Source organism: Ambystoma mexicanum, chromosome 1p (assembly GCF_040938575.1).
Source record: "Ambystoma mexicanum isolate Mex_15411 chromosome 1p, UKY_AmexF1_1, whole genome shotgun sequence".
In the NCBI taxonomy this organism is placed as follows: domain Eukaryota; kingdom Metazoa; phylum Chordata; class Amphibia; order Caudata; family Ambystomatidae; genus Ambystoma; species Ambystoma mexicanum.
Genome location: NC_090921.1, coordinates 130,001,557 through 130,017,782, shown reverse-complemented (window position 1 = coordinate 130,017,782; position 16,226 = coordinate 130,001,557). Strand labels below are relative to the sequence as shown.

Here is a 16,226-nt window from a genome sequence, read left to right as displayed (position 1 = left end):
AGGTCAGCCAGGTACTGGCAGTGGTATGTGATATATGGGACAAGCTATTAGAAAAGGGAAACTTATCTACGCGTCCATCCCATTCACTTCGTTATTTTAGAATCTGCAATTTCGCCCAGGGATGGTACAGGGAGCGTTCAGACAGTGGTGGAAAGTGGGATGTATAAAGATGTGGGATATAATGCAGGGATGAGGTATCTGTACATTTGAGGAATGTATACAGTTTGTAGGTCTCTCAGAGAAGGATAGGCTGGAGTACTATTAATTAAGAGATTGGATAGCCGGGTCAGGGGGTAAAGCAGAAGCGGAGAGAGAGCATACGGTATTTGAAAAATTCATCACACAACATACAGCAAATAGACAAATGGTGTCTGAGTTATATTCGATATTGATGGAAGGGGGACAGGTCTGGGGATATAGGCAGAAATGGGAACAGACCTTAGGGATGGATCTACCGAGGGATCACTGGAAACATGTATGGGCAAACATTCCCAAACTGACATGGTTGATTGAGGTCAGGCAAGCATGATAAAAGATCATGGTCCAATGGCATTATACCACTGAGAGGCTGCATAAAACTTACCCCTCAACTACGATGCTGGAGGGGTTGTGGTATTAAAGGGGATTGGAGACACATATGGTGGGAATGCCCAAACTTGGGGAAACTTTGGGAGGACGTCATGACCCAGATAAAGACAAGGGCATCCCCTGATGTGAATTTGACACCTAGGGAATGGATGTGTGGTTTGTTTGACCCAGAGATACGCCTGCCCACTAAGGTAGATGGTACAGCTTTTATGTTAATGGTGATAGCCCAAGTGCCGGCTACCCACACAACGCTCCGCTGCTCTCGACCTAGGTCCGTGCTTTAAACAATTACATATATATTTTTTAAAGTGGTTGAGAGACAGGAGTACTTTTGAAAGGTATTGGGGAGGCTCAGCAGAATGGTGAGGTGCGGTGCTGGCGGTAGTCAGGCTCGGACTGGCCTATAAGGCAAAAGGGCAATGCCAAACCGAGAAACGCAATATACATGTGTGTGCCCGTTTTTTGTGGTCAAAGTGTGCCACTTTTCTGGCCCATGTGGGCCAGTTTGCTAAGTTACTCACTCTGCGGCTAGTAGTTTTGACCATTGTTGCTGACGACATTTTCTTTAAAATGCACAATTTGCACCACATTTTATCGAACAACCCCCAGGCCCCTACTACTCAAACAGTCTGTCACAAAAGGAATGAATTGCCATTTGTAACTGTGGCCCACTTTTTATCGGGGCACAAGACAATTTAATGCCCCAGTCCGACCCTGGCGGTAGTGCAGGGCCTGAGAAAGACTGGTGCAGGCGATGCAGGGTGGAGAAGCAGTGTAAGATGAGAAGAGAAAGGTTGAAGGCTATGCGTTTCCAGGGTGTACAGGCGCCCTGGGGTATTCTGCAGTTTTTTGTCCCTCTACTGAAGTCACAGGGGTCAAGTCATAAAAAATAAAGTGGGGGGACTCACTAAGTTATCAATTGAATGTGTGGTGACCAGAATTTTGGATATGAAGGTGCCCCCTAAAAAATGTAGGGGGACTCCTGAAAAAAGTGGTGGGACTGGGCCACCCACGTGTGCCCTCGACTTGAGCCCTGCACTTTTCCCTAGTGTACAAATCTAATGTACTGCAAATTACACACAATTCCCGTAGTTCCTGTGTAATATTAAGCACAGAAGACTGCGCAGCAGAAACACGCAGCTTTAAAAGACTTCTTTTTATAACTTTCGTAAATAGGGGGTTTCCAAAAATTGCACCATGGCAGGGTGAGACCCTGGTGATGCAGTTGTGTTGCTCAGGTGTCAGCAGTACTGCTCTCATTTAACATTCACTGAGCAGTCGCCCAACCCCAAGACAAGGATAGTTAAAATTATGCGCGTATGCGGCATTACCCAAAGAAACAGCAACCTTGTCACAGTTGTGGTGCTTTCCACCGACGTCACCCCCAATGCCACTGCCTTATGAGAGATTTGTTAATGGCATCGTGAATCCTTTTTTGTAATAGAATAGAAGTCTCATTGTTTGTGGCTGTATTACAACAATTCCACTTACCCATAATGCAATGGTGTACCTGGCTGGTTTTATTTGCATGTAATTTACATTTGGAACAGGAGTATAATTGACAGCTTCTGCACATTGTCTGCGGATGGCAAGGCACATGTCTGCACTGGTTTGACAGTGGTTTGGGAGGGATGTGGCAGCCAAGGGGAAAGGGAACCCTCTACCGCCCAGCCTCGTTATTCTGGGGGGGCTGGGACGGGGTCCGTCACATTGTCGGTTGACCTGCAAACCTGATTTGAAACCTGTAGGGAAAGTCGTAGTGGGTTTGTTTACAGAAAGGAATGGTTTTGTTGCAGAAAAGCAGGAAAAGAAGGTTTTGAGTTATAGTAGAGATTTGGGGGTGGAGCTAGCATTTCAAGATACGACATTGTTTTCGAAGACAGGTAAATTAAAACCTAAAATCGCCAGTAAAACAAAGCTTAATAAATGCACAAACCCGTCACCCGCCCCACCCCTCCCCCTTCTCCCCATAATGGCCTTACAGGCCCTCATTCTCTCCCAGCTGCGTGGTGCCCCCGCCTCCCCCTCATTCTCTTCCAAACTAGGGTTGTGGTAAAAAAAAAAAAACACACACACACACACGTTATCTATACACAGATGCAGGATTCCAGGTTGATAACCTAAGCACAGCTGAGCAGGAGTGGCACACAAGGGTTCCCGTGGTACTCATTCTGTCAACCTGTAAAGAATGAACGGCTGGAAGAGGTCTCGGCAAGAGTTGCTTACAGATCTCTCTAGCGGGTGCATGCACCCACTGAGCTATGTTACACGGCAGGTGAGTGACTATTGCTTCGTCAGAGTCTCCCCCACCCTCTTTTCTTAGGCCCAGTCCGCCTCTTATGCAGGCACACAGCAGCAGGCGTGGGTGGGGTCTGCTTGTACATGCTGTCCCTGGTGGAGGTTCGGGGGGTGGGGGGCGGGTGAATGCAGCCTCTGTCCGACGACCACCGCCCGCTGGAGTGGGCGCGGGCAGTCATTTCGAGCTATTGTTAGGATTTTGTGGGTGACTATCGCAGCAGCACAGGGGCAGGCATACATACACCAGGGCCCCTGCAGAAGCCTCCCTGGCCGGCCTGTGCCAGGACCAGCCTCTGCGGGTCAGAATGTCCCATCCACAGCGGCGACCCACGTGCTGTCCCCGGAGCTCACAATGGCGCCATTGATGCGGATCCTGGCTAAGCACCAGCACCGCCCACCGCTGCGCGAGACGGGACCAGTCAGTGCTTTAAGTGGGATTAGAAATCGAGGGGGGCTCTAAAGTGTCGTGATGCAATATTTGGGGGCGGTGCCTAAAAAAGGGAATTGCGCTGCCTTGTATTCCAAGTAGCTAATAAAGCTTTGAAAGAGGTGTGGCCTGTGTAATCAAAGAAGTAGCCTTTCAGAGCCAATGCTGTTTACATATGTGCAATGAAAGGGCAACAACTCTGGTTTTAAAGATGTATTGAAATATTTTTCTATTTATTTATTTTAATTTTTATAAAGCGCATCACGCCCGTGGGCCTTAGAGCGCACAAAAAGGACAAGGCGGGACAGGCTACAAACAGGAAATAGTCTGGGTTGGGATCAAACAGATGGGTTTTTGTTGCCTTCTTGAAGGATGGCAGATTGACAGCCAGGCATATGGGAGCGGGAAAAAGATTCCACTGTAAGGGAGCCTGGGCGTCAAAGGAAGTCCCCCAAAGCGAACCAGTTTTTTTTTTATCTAGGCTGAATTAAAGTAGGAGCAAAAGAGGAACGAAGGTTCCTTCTGTTAACGTCGGGTTTGTCAAATTCTCTAGACAGAGCACTACCAGACCCACCAGAACTCCATATTTGCACCAACTCAAGGTCCCCCATTTCAATCTAAAAACAGCAGGAGGTTCCAGCTTCCCAGTTCTCGCAGCACAATGCTGGAACACACGCCCGCTTGCAATCAGATCAGAAGCTTCCTTCTGGCCATTCAGAGCCATGGTGAAATCCTGGCTCTCTGCCTAACACTCTGCTACTTACCCACCTCCAGGCGGCTTCACTCTACCAATTATAACTGTATGCCTTAACTTACCTGTAACGGACCACCATGTAACCAGGTCCTATATTATGTACTGTATTTATCTCATGCCACATACTGTACCATTGAATGTATGTACTCTTTCTTGTTGCTGCGCGCAACAATATGTAACTATGTCGTCCACATGATTATGCGCCCAGCTACCTGAGGGTTCGGACGCGCTCTATAAATAAACAAACTAAACTAAACTAAACAAAGCACTATCAGTGAGATATGCTGGGCAAATTCTAAAGTGGCATTTGAAGGCCAGGTTCAAGATTTTCTGTGTGATCCTGTGCTTTATCGGTAGCCAAGGTAGGGCTCTCCTGGCATCCGAGACATGTGCACGCATAGACAGGCCCGGAACGGCCCGAACAGCCATTGTTCTGGGCTCCCAGCAAAGCCCGAATGTTGAGATCTGTGGCGCCTGCCAGCACGCTGTTACAGTAATCCAGTGTTGAATTGACAAGTGCTGTGGCAAGCGGAGCACAATTTTCAGCAGTGAGCAAAGGACGAATATAATGTATTCGTTTGGCAATGAGACCACAATTGGAGCGAATGTCATGTGATCTCATGGATAGTTCCTCGTCAAGAACCACCACCAAGGTCTTGACTTTCTTAGAGAGAGCAATTATATTGCCAGCAATGCAGAAATTAGCATATTCAGGAGCGTTGGACATGTTGTTTATGGCAATCAGATCTTGCTCATATTGTCCACTGAGATCGAGAACGACCTGAGTGGCATCGGCATCATTTGTATATCGGACACCCGGGGCATCTAACAGATCTAGCAACGGCCGAGTATACATGTTAAACAGAATGGGAGACAGGCAGGAGCCCTGGGGAACACCGCATGTTTGGATAACAGGCTTGGAATTATCCTCACCAACAGATACTCGGACAGCCCGGGGTCCCAGAAAAGAGGATATCCAGCTAGAAGCTTGAGTGGAGCTACTCGAGAAATTAAAACTCTCACAGCATTGCGTAAAGCCGTAAAGACTTATCTATTCTGCTGAGAGAATATCATCTGGTAGAACTACTGAATTGTGTAGGGCTGTTTCTGCCTGACTAGAGCTCTGAAGAAGCCTTGTTGCTTTTTGTTTTTGACATCAGCACCCAGACACAATTAATTTCGTCAGGTGGGCGGTATAAATAAATCAAATCAAAATGAGCGACCTCCCAGAGTCTAGTCACTAGTAGAGAGTGGCCCACCGGAACGCAGGCCGCGGAGAGGTCCAGAAGCATCAGCAGGGCCGCATCACCTCTGTCTGCCATGCTGGCAAGGGTGGATTTCAGGTCCAGCATAGCGGTTTCAGTCCCATGCTGAGTTCTGCAGCTCGATTGACGCAGGACGAGGATCTTATGTTCTTCAATGGGTTTCTGGATTTGAAGGTAGGCCAGTTTGTCCAAAACCTTTAAGACAAATGACATGTTGGTAATGGGCCTGTAGTTGACAACCACCAGTAGATCAAGGTTAGCTTTTTTAAGCAGTGGTGTGACCAAAACTTAATTAAGAGAGGATGGATCCACACCCTCATAGAAGGAAAGGTTGATGTGTTTGGTCATCCAGAGTTCTAGAAGTTCAAGTGAGTCTTTGAAGACATCAACCGGGCAACAGTCTCCAAGGTTTGTGGTGGATTTGAGGTTTTCCTGAATACCCCTGGACTATCAAGAGTTCTGGGTTGCACTCACTCTTTTGTTTAACTATTCAGAGAAGGTGCACTGACACGAGGAATGCTACCTCTACATCATAGAGGTCAGCACCCAGCAGGTACCCCCCTTTTCTGTCTAAAAAGGATAATTTGTCTGTGTATTGTTGTCTTGTGAGCAAAAAGTATTTTGCCCCATGTTTTCATTATTTGTAACACTGAATAAATTGATTTACCTTTTTGTTGCTGAGATCTCCCATCCTAAGTCTCTTTTTTCTAACAAGCAGAGGGGAGTTCTGATTACAGAACAGATTTATTCAAATTGCGGTTTTTGCACAAGTACGAATGGTTGTTTGTATGAATGGGGGTGAAAGTGGATGTGAGAAATGATGTGTGAGATGTGATCATTTGTTTCGTATGACGTGTTTTTTCTGGATTTGGTTTTTAATAGATGATAAGTCAATGTGTTTCATGCGATTCTTTGTAAATGTTTTTTCAAGATGATATTTGATCAATGAATAAAATAAATGAACTTTAACATACACACTTTGGGCCTCATTACGACCCTGGCGGAGTGGGTTTACGCCAGCGTTATTCGCGGCGGACCCGTCCGCCCTACTACGAGATTCCGTAGCGCCATGGAGCGTTTTCCGCCTGGTTTTTCCGGGCGGAGAAATCCATGGCGCTACGGGACCTTGTCGTTAATTACGCCACCGTATTTTGAGGTGGCGTAATTAACGCCTTCCCCACTCCCATTATACCCTATGGGGCAAAAATGGGAATGGGGAAGGGTAAAATGGGGGATGGGGATTTACCGCCCCGCCAAGGTCGGAATGGGGCGGAAAATCCGCCAACCCCCATGGCGCTATCGGCAGCTTTCCGCCGTGCTCCAAGGTGCATTTTGCACCGCGATTTCCGCCAGGGTCGTAATGAGGGCCTTTGTGTCTAGAATACACGCCCTTGGAGTAGGGTTGTTCTTGGGAAGGGATTGTGTGGTGTTTTTCACGCCTGAATTGTATTATTAATGAATGGAGGGTTTGCACTTATCCGTGGATAATTGCAGTTTTGTAAGCACTTCGCCTTTAATAGGTGAGAACCCGCACTTCATAACTAGGTTATTAATATCATGCTCTCAGCACTTCTTAGCAGGGCTGCTATATTTGTAAGTGCACAGTACCAGCACTTCTAAGCAGGGCTGCTATACATTCAATGGTACAGTACCACTTATTCTCAGGATGAGCTGATATACTTTTGATGGCACTGTGGTAGCACTTCTCAGCAGGACTGCTCTGCCTTTAATGGGTTAGAACCAGCACTTCATAGCTAGGTTGTTAATAGCACGCTACCAGCACTTCTCAGCAGGGCTGCTATACATTCAATGGTACAGTACCACTTATTCTCAGGATGAGCTGATATACTTTTAATGGCACTGTGGTAGCACTTCTCAGCAGGACTGCTCTGCCTTTAATGGGTTAGAACCAGCACTTCATAGCTAGGTTGTTAATAGCACGCTACCAGCACTTCTCAGCAGGGCTGCTATACTTTTAATGGCAGGGCAAATGTGCACTACTTTATATTGGGCTTCATTATGAGTCAGGCGTTAAGGGGTTAACGGCGCCGTAAACGGCGCCGACCCTTAACGCCTGATTACAAGGTGCCTTAGCACCATGGTGATTTTAACGCCTGCTTTTTGCAGGCGTTAAAATCCATGGCGCTAAGGGACCATGGTGCTAATTACGCCACCGTAATTTACAGTGGCGTAATTAGCGCCTTCCCCACTCCCATTATGCCCTATGGGGCAAAAATGGGAATGGGGAAGGGTAAAATGGGAAATGGGGATTTACCGCCCCACTCACCTTGGAATGGGGCGGTAAATCCGCCATCCACCATGGTGTAAACGTGGTGTAAACGTAAACGTAGTTTACACCATGGTGGTAAGCGTACGACCCAGGCGGTAACTTAACGCCTGGGTCGTAATGAGGCCCATTGACTATCATTTCACTTCTCACGTGATCCTATTCTGAAGGTTTATGGTAGTGTGTTTAATTTCAGTTTTGAATGATTTCAAAATCAATGTTCCCTCTCCCTGGGAAGCACTTAAACATTTTGGTAGAAACCTAGGCCAAGGGCACCCCCTGCTGGATCTGAAGGAGCAGTGACGAGAGAATGATTGTTTTATCATAAGTGAAAGAGTGGAATCCTGGGAAATGTCTAGCAATATGGAGTGTTATAATTGGTTTACACTGCAGCCCCCCCTGCTAACACCTGTCACCTGATTCGGGGGCCAGCTCCAGGTGATGTGACGTGTGGTTGGGGGAGTGCTCGAGGGCAGTGTGTGCATGAACTCTTCCTAACTCTGCATAACATTGCAGCTGAGAGAGTTTCGACAGAGTCGAATCAGAGGAGAAAGGCACCGAAAGGACACGCTGAGAGTCTTCCTCTTGCAGGGTCGGATTGGCCTTTCGGCCCGTGGCTGGGCCGAAATCGTCCCTGGGGAGTGGTGGTCGGCTTCTGGCCATGCCTGGGCCAGTTTGGAAAAAAATTGAAAAGAAAATATATATATATATATATATATATATTGTTTTTTCTTTTTTTTTTTCAAAAAGCCTTTCATCCTTCTTAGGTCGATAAATGAGTACCAACACAGGTTGGGTGATATTGTATGCATATTTGTTCTATAAAAAAAAGAGCTTAAACGTAAGTGCTATACAATAACATATTATCATTTGGCCTTGGACGTCTGCTTGGATTCACAGTAATTTGGTGTGCTTAGGAACAATGCTATTTGATGCCACTTCCTGTTTTGTCAAGGGGTGAAAGGTAGTGTTTCACCGCTTCCCGGGATGTCACTTTGGGGTGGGGTCAAATGGCATCACTTCCGGTGATGTCCTCAGAGGTCAAGGGTCGTGAGGTGAGGGGTGGGGCACTTTTTTTTGGGTGACCGGGCCTATTTCTTGTCCCAGTCCGACCCTGCCCTCTTGGGGCTTGTGAGGTGGAGGTTTATGAGTGTCTCCCTTGGGGAAGCTAGGCCAGAGGCAGGCCCTCCGGTCAGGTTATTCGAGGACCCCTTGCGGCTGCTGGAAGCTTAGGTCCCCTCTTGAAGAACAGACAGCGGAGAAGATGCGGGTGTGTTGCTGGACAGCGGTACCCACTGTATGACTGGGGCACTCCATGGCAATCCTCGTGGCTTTTTAGGCAAGGAGTCGGACAGTCTGAGGTGTCCCTCCCCAGGCAGAGCTCTCAAGCTTCCCATGGTCATGCGTGAGAAGGCCTCCCAGTCTTCCCACTTGAAAATTAGGAAAACTACATGGGCCAGAATTCCAAGCAAACCCCGGACTGGGTGACCTTTTCTCATCCATGGCCACGGGAAACCTATGAGCACTGCCCAGACGGGCACACTGCACCCGCAGCCGCCGATGTGGCCCCACCCCGGTTTAAGGCAGGATTTTTCTAGAGACTGGTTTCTCAGAGCTGGCCCCTAGGCGCTATTCTGCTCTCCACCAGTCCATGTCCTTGATAAAGACTTGGTTGGAAAAGGAAAGCACTGGGAAGGGAACAGCTTTGCCCATGTCAGGCTGGCACAGTTATGTAGTAAAGCCCGCTGCATATGGCTTGAGCAGGTGCGGGGACAGGCGCTGTGTGTGAAAACACTTGTCAGTCAAGAGATGTATTAAGACTAACCCCCCCCTCGTTAACCCACCCTCCATAACCCCCATGAACCCTAAGAGGGGTTATAAACTGAGATGGGGGTTATAAGAGGGTTATGAACTGAGTGGCATATGTTGCTGAAGGCAGCGGGAGACTTGCAAGTGAGGCTCACTCCCCCCGAGAAAGAGGGGATTGCTTTTGGGTGAAGAAAGAGTTACGTGTTTAATTAATTAAAACTTTATAACGCGCTTTATACCAGAGACCAGTCTCTAAGTGCGGGACTGGAATTCGAACCTCTGTTGCTCTTTGTTGTTTTGCTTCCAAAACAAACGCATTTCCCCTGAGCTATCCAACTGTTTAGTGGATGTTAATCCCAGAAATGATTCTATTGCAATTTATTTGGGGTATTTCAATAGCGCAGACCTAGGGGGGAAGGCAATGCAGGGGGTGACCCAGAGGCCGTTTACATATTATCGTGCATGGGGATATTATTTAGCCCTTACTTTTAGAGCATTGGCACAACTCCCAGCAACCCTTGCCAGAATAGTCAACGCTGAAGAGTCATGGAAGTTCTAGTCCAAAACATCTGGAGAGCCGCAGGTTGCATATCCCCTGTATAGTGGGTGGGTGGTCTTTAAAAGGCATTTAACCGTAGCATTGTGGAGGGACATACTAAAGCATTAGAACCCGAGGAGTGGGGGTATTACAGGTCTGGTAATGTCCTGGTGAGTCATTTACAAGCCCGAGCGAAGCGAGAGCTTCAACGTTAGCCCCAGGGCATTACCAGACCAGTAATGCACCCCCTCTACCGAGTGATCTATTGCTATTAGTACACCGGCGCGTTGTACCGGGGTACCAATAGTATTTTTACTCAAGTCGGGAAATGGTGTGGAAACCGTTTCGCAACTTGAGAAACAAAATAAAAATGACACCATAGTTCAGGGAGAAGGGGCAACATGCAGTCCCTTCTCCCTTTCCATGGCAGCCAAGATAAAGATATATTTTTTAAAAAAAGGTAAACAATGAGGGGTTTGTAGGGTACTAAATGAAGCAGAAGAAACAGAAGTAGGGGAGGGAAAGAAAGGAAGGAAGGGAGGAAGGAAGGGAGGGAGGGAGGAAGGAAGGAAGGAAGGAAGGAAGGAAGGAAGGAAGGAAGGAAGGAAGGAAGGAAGGAAGGAAGGAAGGAAGGAAGGAAGGAAGGAAGGAAGGAAGGAAGGGAGGGAGGGAGGGAGGGAGGGAGGGAGGGAGGGAGGGAGGGAGGGAGGGAGGGAGGGAGGGAGGAAGGAAGGAAGGAAGGAAGGAAGGAAGGAAGGAAGGAAGGAAGGAAGGGAGGGAGGGAGGGAGGGAGGGAGGGAGGGAGGGAGGGAGGGGAGGATGGAAACATATGAATAGTGATAGCGCTTCTAAGGGGTTTCACAACTACACATAGCGGAATCATTGCTACTAGCAGTAAAGATCTGATGGAAGGAAGTAAAAAGGGAAGACTGAACAGTGGAGAGAAAAGAAAGAAATGCTAAATGTAGGGTGAGAGAGGAAGGAAAATAGCAAATAAGAAAATGTATGTTATGTTGTACATATGGCAAAGTAGATGGAAAGAGGGGGGCAAAATAGAAGTGAGAGAGTGAAAGAAACATCATCAAGAGATGGGAGGGAAGGGTATTACAGGGAGCAAGTGAAGCACTCGGGCTGTGATAGAATGTGAATTTGAAGGAAGTGAGGGAAAAAGAGAAAAGAAGACTGCTGGGAGAAATAGCTTGACAATTCATTCAATGAGGCAGCACCAGCCCTTCCCAGCAGGGCGTCTATTCACTCAATGAGGCAGCACCAGCCTTTCTCAGCAGGGCAGCTATTCACTCAATGAGGCAGCACCGGCCATTCTCAGCAGGGCAGTTATTCACTGAATGAGGCAGCACCGGCCATTCTCAGCAGGTCAGCTATTCACTCAATGAGGCAGCACCGGCCATTCTCAGCAGGGCAGCTATTCACTGAATGAGGCAGCACCAGCCATTCTCAGCAGGGCAGCTATTCACTGAATGAGGCAGCACCAGCCATTCTCAGCAGGGCGGCTATTCACTCAATGAGGCAGCACCAGCCTTTCTCAGCAGGACGGCTATTCACTGAATGAGGCAGCACCAGCCATTCTCAGCAGGGCGGCTATTCACTCAATGAGGCAGCACTAGCCTTTCTCAGCAGGACGGCTATTCACTGAATGAGGCAGCACCAGCCTTTCTCAGCAGGGCAGCTATTCACTCAATGAGGCAGCACCAGCCATTCTCAGCAGGGCAGCTATTCACTGAATGAGGCAGCACCAGCCATTCTCAGCAGGTCAGCTATTCACTCAATGAGGCAGCACCAGCCATTCTCAGCAGGGCGTCTATTCACTCAATGAGGCAGCACCAGCCTTTCTCAGCAGGGCAGCTATTCACTCAATGAGGCAGCACCAGCCATTCTCAGCAGGGCAGCTATTCACTGAATGAGGCAGCACCAGCCATTCTCAGCAGGGCAGCTATTCACTCAATGAGGCAGCACCAGCCATTCTCAGCAGGGCAGCTATTCACTGAATGAGGCAGCACCAGCCATTCTCAGCAGGGCAGCTATTCACTCAATGAGGCAGCACCAGCCATTCTCAGCAGGGCAGCTATTCACTCAATGAGGCAGCACCAGCCTTTCTCAGCAGGGCAGCTATTCACTCAATGAGGCAGCACTAGCCTTTCTCAGCAGGGCAGCTATTCACTCAATGAGGCAGCACTAGCCTTTCTCAGCAGGACGGCTATTCACTCAATGAGGCAGCACCAGCCTTTCTCAGCAGGGCGGCTATTCACTCAATGAGGCAGCACCAGCCTTTCTCAGCAGGGCTGCTATTCACTCAATGAGGCAGCACCAGCCGTCCTCAGCAGGGCAGCTATTCACTCAATGAGGCAGCACCAGCCCTTCCCAGCAGGGCGTCTATTCACTCAATGAGGCAGCACCAGCCTTTCTCAGCAGGGCAGCTATTCACTCAATGAGGCAGCACCAGCCTTTCTCAGCAGGGCAGCTATTCACTCAATGAGGCAGCACCAGCCTTTCTCAGCAGGGCTGCTATTCACTGAATGAGGCAGCACCAGCCATTCTCAGCAGGGCAGCTATTCACTCAATGAGGCAGCACTAGCCTTTCTCAGCAGGGCTGCTATTCACTCAATGAGGCAGTGCCAGCCTTTCTCAGCAGGGCAGCTATTCACTCAATGGGGCAGCACCAGCCCCTCACAGCAGGGCAGCTATTCACTCAATGGGGCAGCACCAGCCCCTCACAGCAGGGCAGCTATTCACTCAATGAGGCAGCACCAGCCGTTCTCAGCAGGACGGCTATTCACTGAATGAGGCAGCACCAGCCATTCTCAGCAGGGCAGCTATTCACTCAATGAGGCAGCACTAGCCTTTCTCAGCAGGACGGCTATTCACTCAATGAGGCAGCACCAGCCTTTCTCAGCAGGGCGGCTATTCACTCAATGAGGCAGCACCAGCCTTTCTCAGCAGGGCTGCTATTCACTCAATGAGGCAGCACCAGCCGTCCTCAGCAGGGCAGCTATTCACTCAATGAGGCAGCACCAGCCTTCCTCAGCAGGGCGGCTATTCACTGAATGAGGCAGCACCAGCCCTTCCCAGCAGGGCGTCTATTCACTCAATGAGGCAGCACCAGCCTTTCTCAGCAGGGCAGCTATTCACTCAATGAGGCAGCACCAGCCTTTCTCAGCAGGGCAGCTATTCACTCAATGAGGCAGCACCGGCCATTCTCAGCAGGGCAGCTATTCACTCAATGAGGCAGCACCAGCCCTTCTGAGCAGGGCAGCTATTCACTCAATGAGGCAGCACCAGCCTTTCTCAGCAGGGCAGCTATTCACTCAATGAGGCAGCACCGGCCATTCTCAGCAGGGCAGCTATTCACTCAATGAGGCAGCACTAGCCTTTCTCAGCAGGGCGGCTATTCACTCAATGAGGCAGCACCAGCCTTTCTCAGCAGGGCGGCTATTCACTCAATGAGGCAGCACCAGCCTTTCTCAGCAGGGCTGCTATTCACTCAATGAGGCAGCACCAGCCATTCTCAACAGGGCAGCTATTCACTCAATGAGGCAGCACCAGCCATTCCCAGCAGGGCAGCTATTCACTCAATGAGGCAGCACTAGCCTTTCTCAGCAGGGCGGCTATTCACTCAATGAGGCAGCACCAGCCTTTCTCAGCAGGACTGCTATGTGTTCAATGAGGCAGCAGGCCTTCTCAGCAGGGCAGCTATTCACTGAATGAGGCAGCACCAACCCTTCTCAGCAAGGCAGCTATTCACTCAATGAGGCAGCACCAGCCTTTCTCAGCAGGGCAGCTATTCACTCAATGAGGCAGCACCCGCCCTTCTCAGCAGAACAGCTATTCACTCAATGAGGCAGCACCAGCCCTTTTCAGCAGGGCAGCTATTCACCCAATGAGGCGGCACCAGCCTTTCTCAGCAGGACTGCTATGTGTTCAATGAGGCAGCACCAGGCCTTCTCAGCAGGGCAGCTATTCACTGAATGAGGCAGCACCAGCCCTTCCCAGCAGGGCGGCTATTCACTCAATGAGGCAGCACCAGCCATTCCCAGCAGGGCAGCTATTCACTAAATGAGGCAGCGCCAGCCATTCTCAGCAGGGCAGCTATTCACTCAATGAGCAGCACTAGCCTTTCTCAGCAGGGCAGCTATTCACTTAATGAGGCAGCACCAGCCCTTCCCAGCAGGGCGGCTATTCACTCAATGAGGCAGCACCAGCCCTTCTCAGCAGGGCTGCTATTCACTTAATGAGGCAGCACCGGCCCTTCCCAGCAGGGCGTCTATTCACTCAATGAGGCAGCACCAGCCTTTCTCAGCAGGGCAGCTATTCACTCAATGAGGCAGCACCGGCCATTCTCAGCAGGGCAGCTATTCACTCAATGAGGCAGCACTAGCCTTTCTCAGCAGGGCGGCTATTCACTCAATGAGGCAGCACCAGCCTTTCTCAGCAGCACCAGCCTTTCTCAGCAGGACTGCTATGTGTTCAATGAGGCAGCACCAGGCCTTCTCAGCAGGACAGCTATTCACTGAATGAGGCAGCACCAGCCCTTCCCAGCAGGGCGTCTATTCACTCAATGAGGCAGCACCAGCCTTTCTCAGCAGGGCAGCTATTCACTCAATGAGGCAGCACCGGCCATTCTCAGCAGGGCGGCTATTCACTCAATGAGGCAGCACCAGCCTTTCTCAGCAGCACCAGCCTTTCTCAGCAGGACTGCTATGTGTTCAATGAGGCAGCACCAGGCCTTCTCAGCAGGACAGCTATTCACTGAATGAGGCAGCACCAGCCCTTCCCAGCAGGGCGTCTATTCACTCAATGAGGCAGCACCAGCCTTTCTCAGCAGGGCAGCTATTCACTCAATGAGGCAGCACCGGCCATTCTCAGCAGGGCAGCTATTCACTCAATGAGGCAGCACTAGCCTTTCTCAGCAGGGCGGCTATTCACTCAATGAGGCAGCACCAGCCTTTCTCAGCAGCACCAGCCTTTCTCAGCAGGACTGCTATGTGTTCAATGAGGCAGCACCAGGCCTTCTCAGCAGGACAGCTATTCACTGAATGAGGCAGCACCAGCCCTTCCCAGCAGGGCGTCTATTCACTCAATGAGGCAGCACCAGCCTTTCTCAGCAGGGCAGCTATTCACTCAATGAGGCAGCACCGGCCATTCTCAGCAGGGCAGCTATTCACTCAATGAGGCAGCACTAGCCTTTCTCAGCAGGGCGGCTCTTCACTCAATGAGGCAGCACCAGCCTTTCTCAGCAGCACCAGCCTTTCTCAGCAGGACTGCTATGTGTTCAATGAGGCAGCACCAGGCCTTCTCAGCAGGACAGCTATTCACTGAATGAGGCAGCACCAGCCCTTCCCAGCAGGGCGTCTATTCACTCAATGAGGCAGCACCAGCCTTTCTCAGCAGGGCAGCTATTCACTCAATGAGGCAGCACCGGCCATTCTCAGCAGGGCAGCTATTCACTCAATGAGGCAGCACTAGCCTTTCTCAGCAGGGCGGCTATTCACTCAATGAGGCAGCACCAGCCTTTCTCAGCAGCACCAGCCTTTCTCAGCAGGACTGCTATGTGTTCAATGAGGCAGCAGGCCTTCTCAGCAGGGCAGCTATTCACTGAATGAGGCAGCACCAACCCTTCTCAGCAAGGCAGCTATTCACTCAATGAGGCAGCACCAGCCTTTCTCAGCAGGGCAGCTATTCACTAAATGAGGCTGCACCCGCCCTTCTCAGCAGAACAGCTATTCACTCAATGAGGCAGCACCAGCCCTTCTCAGCAGGACAGCTATTCACTCAATGAGGCAACACCAGCCTTTCTCAGCAGTACCAGCCTTTCTCAGCAGGACTGCTATGTGTTCAATGAGGCAGCAGGCCTTCTCAGCAGGGAAGCTATTCACTGAATGAGGCAGCACCAACCCTTCTCAGCAAGGCAGCTATTCACTCAATGAGGCAGCACCAGCCTTTCTCAGCAGGGCAGCTATTCACTAAATGAGGCTGCACCCGCCCTTCTCAGCAGAACAGCTATTCACTCAATGAGGCAGCACCAGCCCTTCTCAGCAGGACAGCTATTCACTCAATGAGGCAGCACCAGCCCTTCTCAGCAGGGCTGCTATTCACTCAATGAGGCAGTGCCAGCCTTTCGCAGCAGGGCGGCTATTCACTCAATGAGGCAGCACCAGCCTTTCGCAGCAAGGCTGCTATGTGTTCAATGAGGCAGCACCAGCCTTTCTCAGCAGGGCAGCTATTCACTCAATGAGGCAGCACCA

General features: G+C 50.0%; 1 protein-coding gene and 1 non-coding gene across 2 annotated transcripts in view; one reads left to right on the top strand and one right to left on the bottom strand.

The window, feature by feature from the left end:
- Positions 1-16,226, top strand: part of TSC22D4 (TSC22 domain family member 4) — a 637,200-nt gene that overhangs the window by 540,668 nt on the left and 80,306 nt on the right. The gene's annotated exons all lie outside the window — the stretch shown is intronic.
- On the bottom strand, positions 1,768-1,892 carry LOC138461811 (U4atac minor spliceosomal RNA). Its single transcript, XR_011264422.1, has one exon. It is a non-coding gene; the product is annotated as a U4atac minor spliceosomal RNA (small nuclear RNA).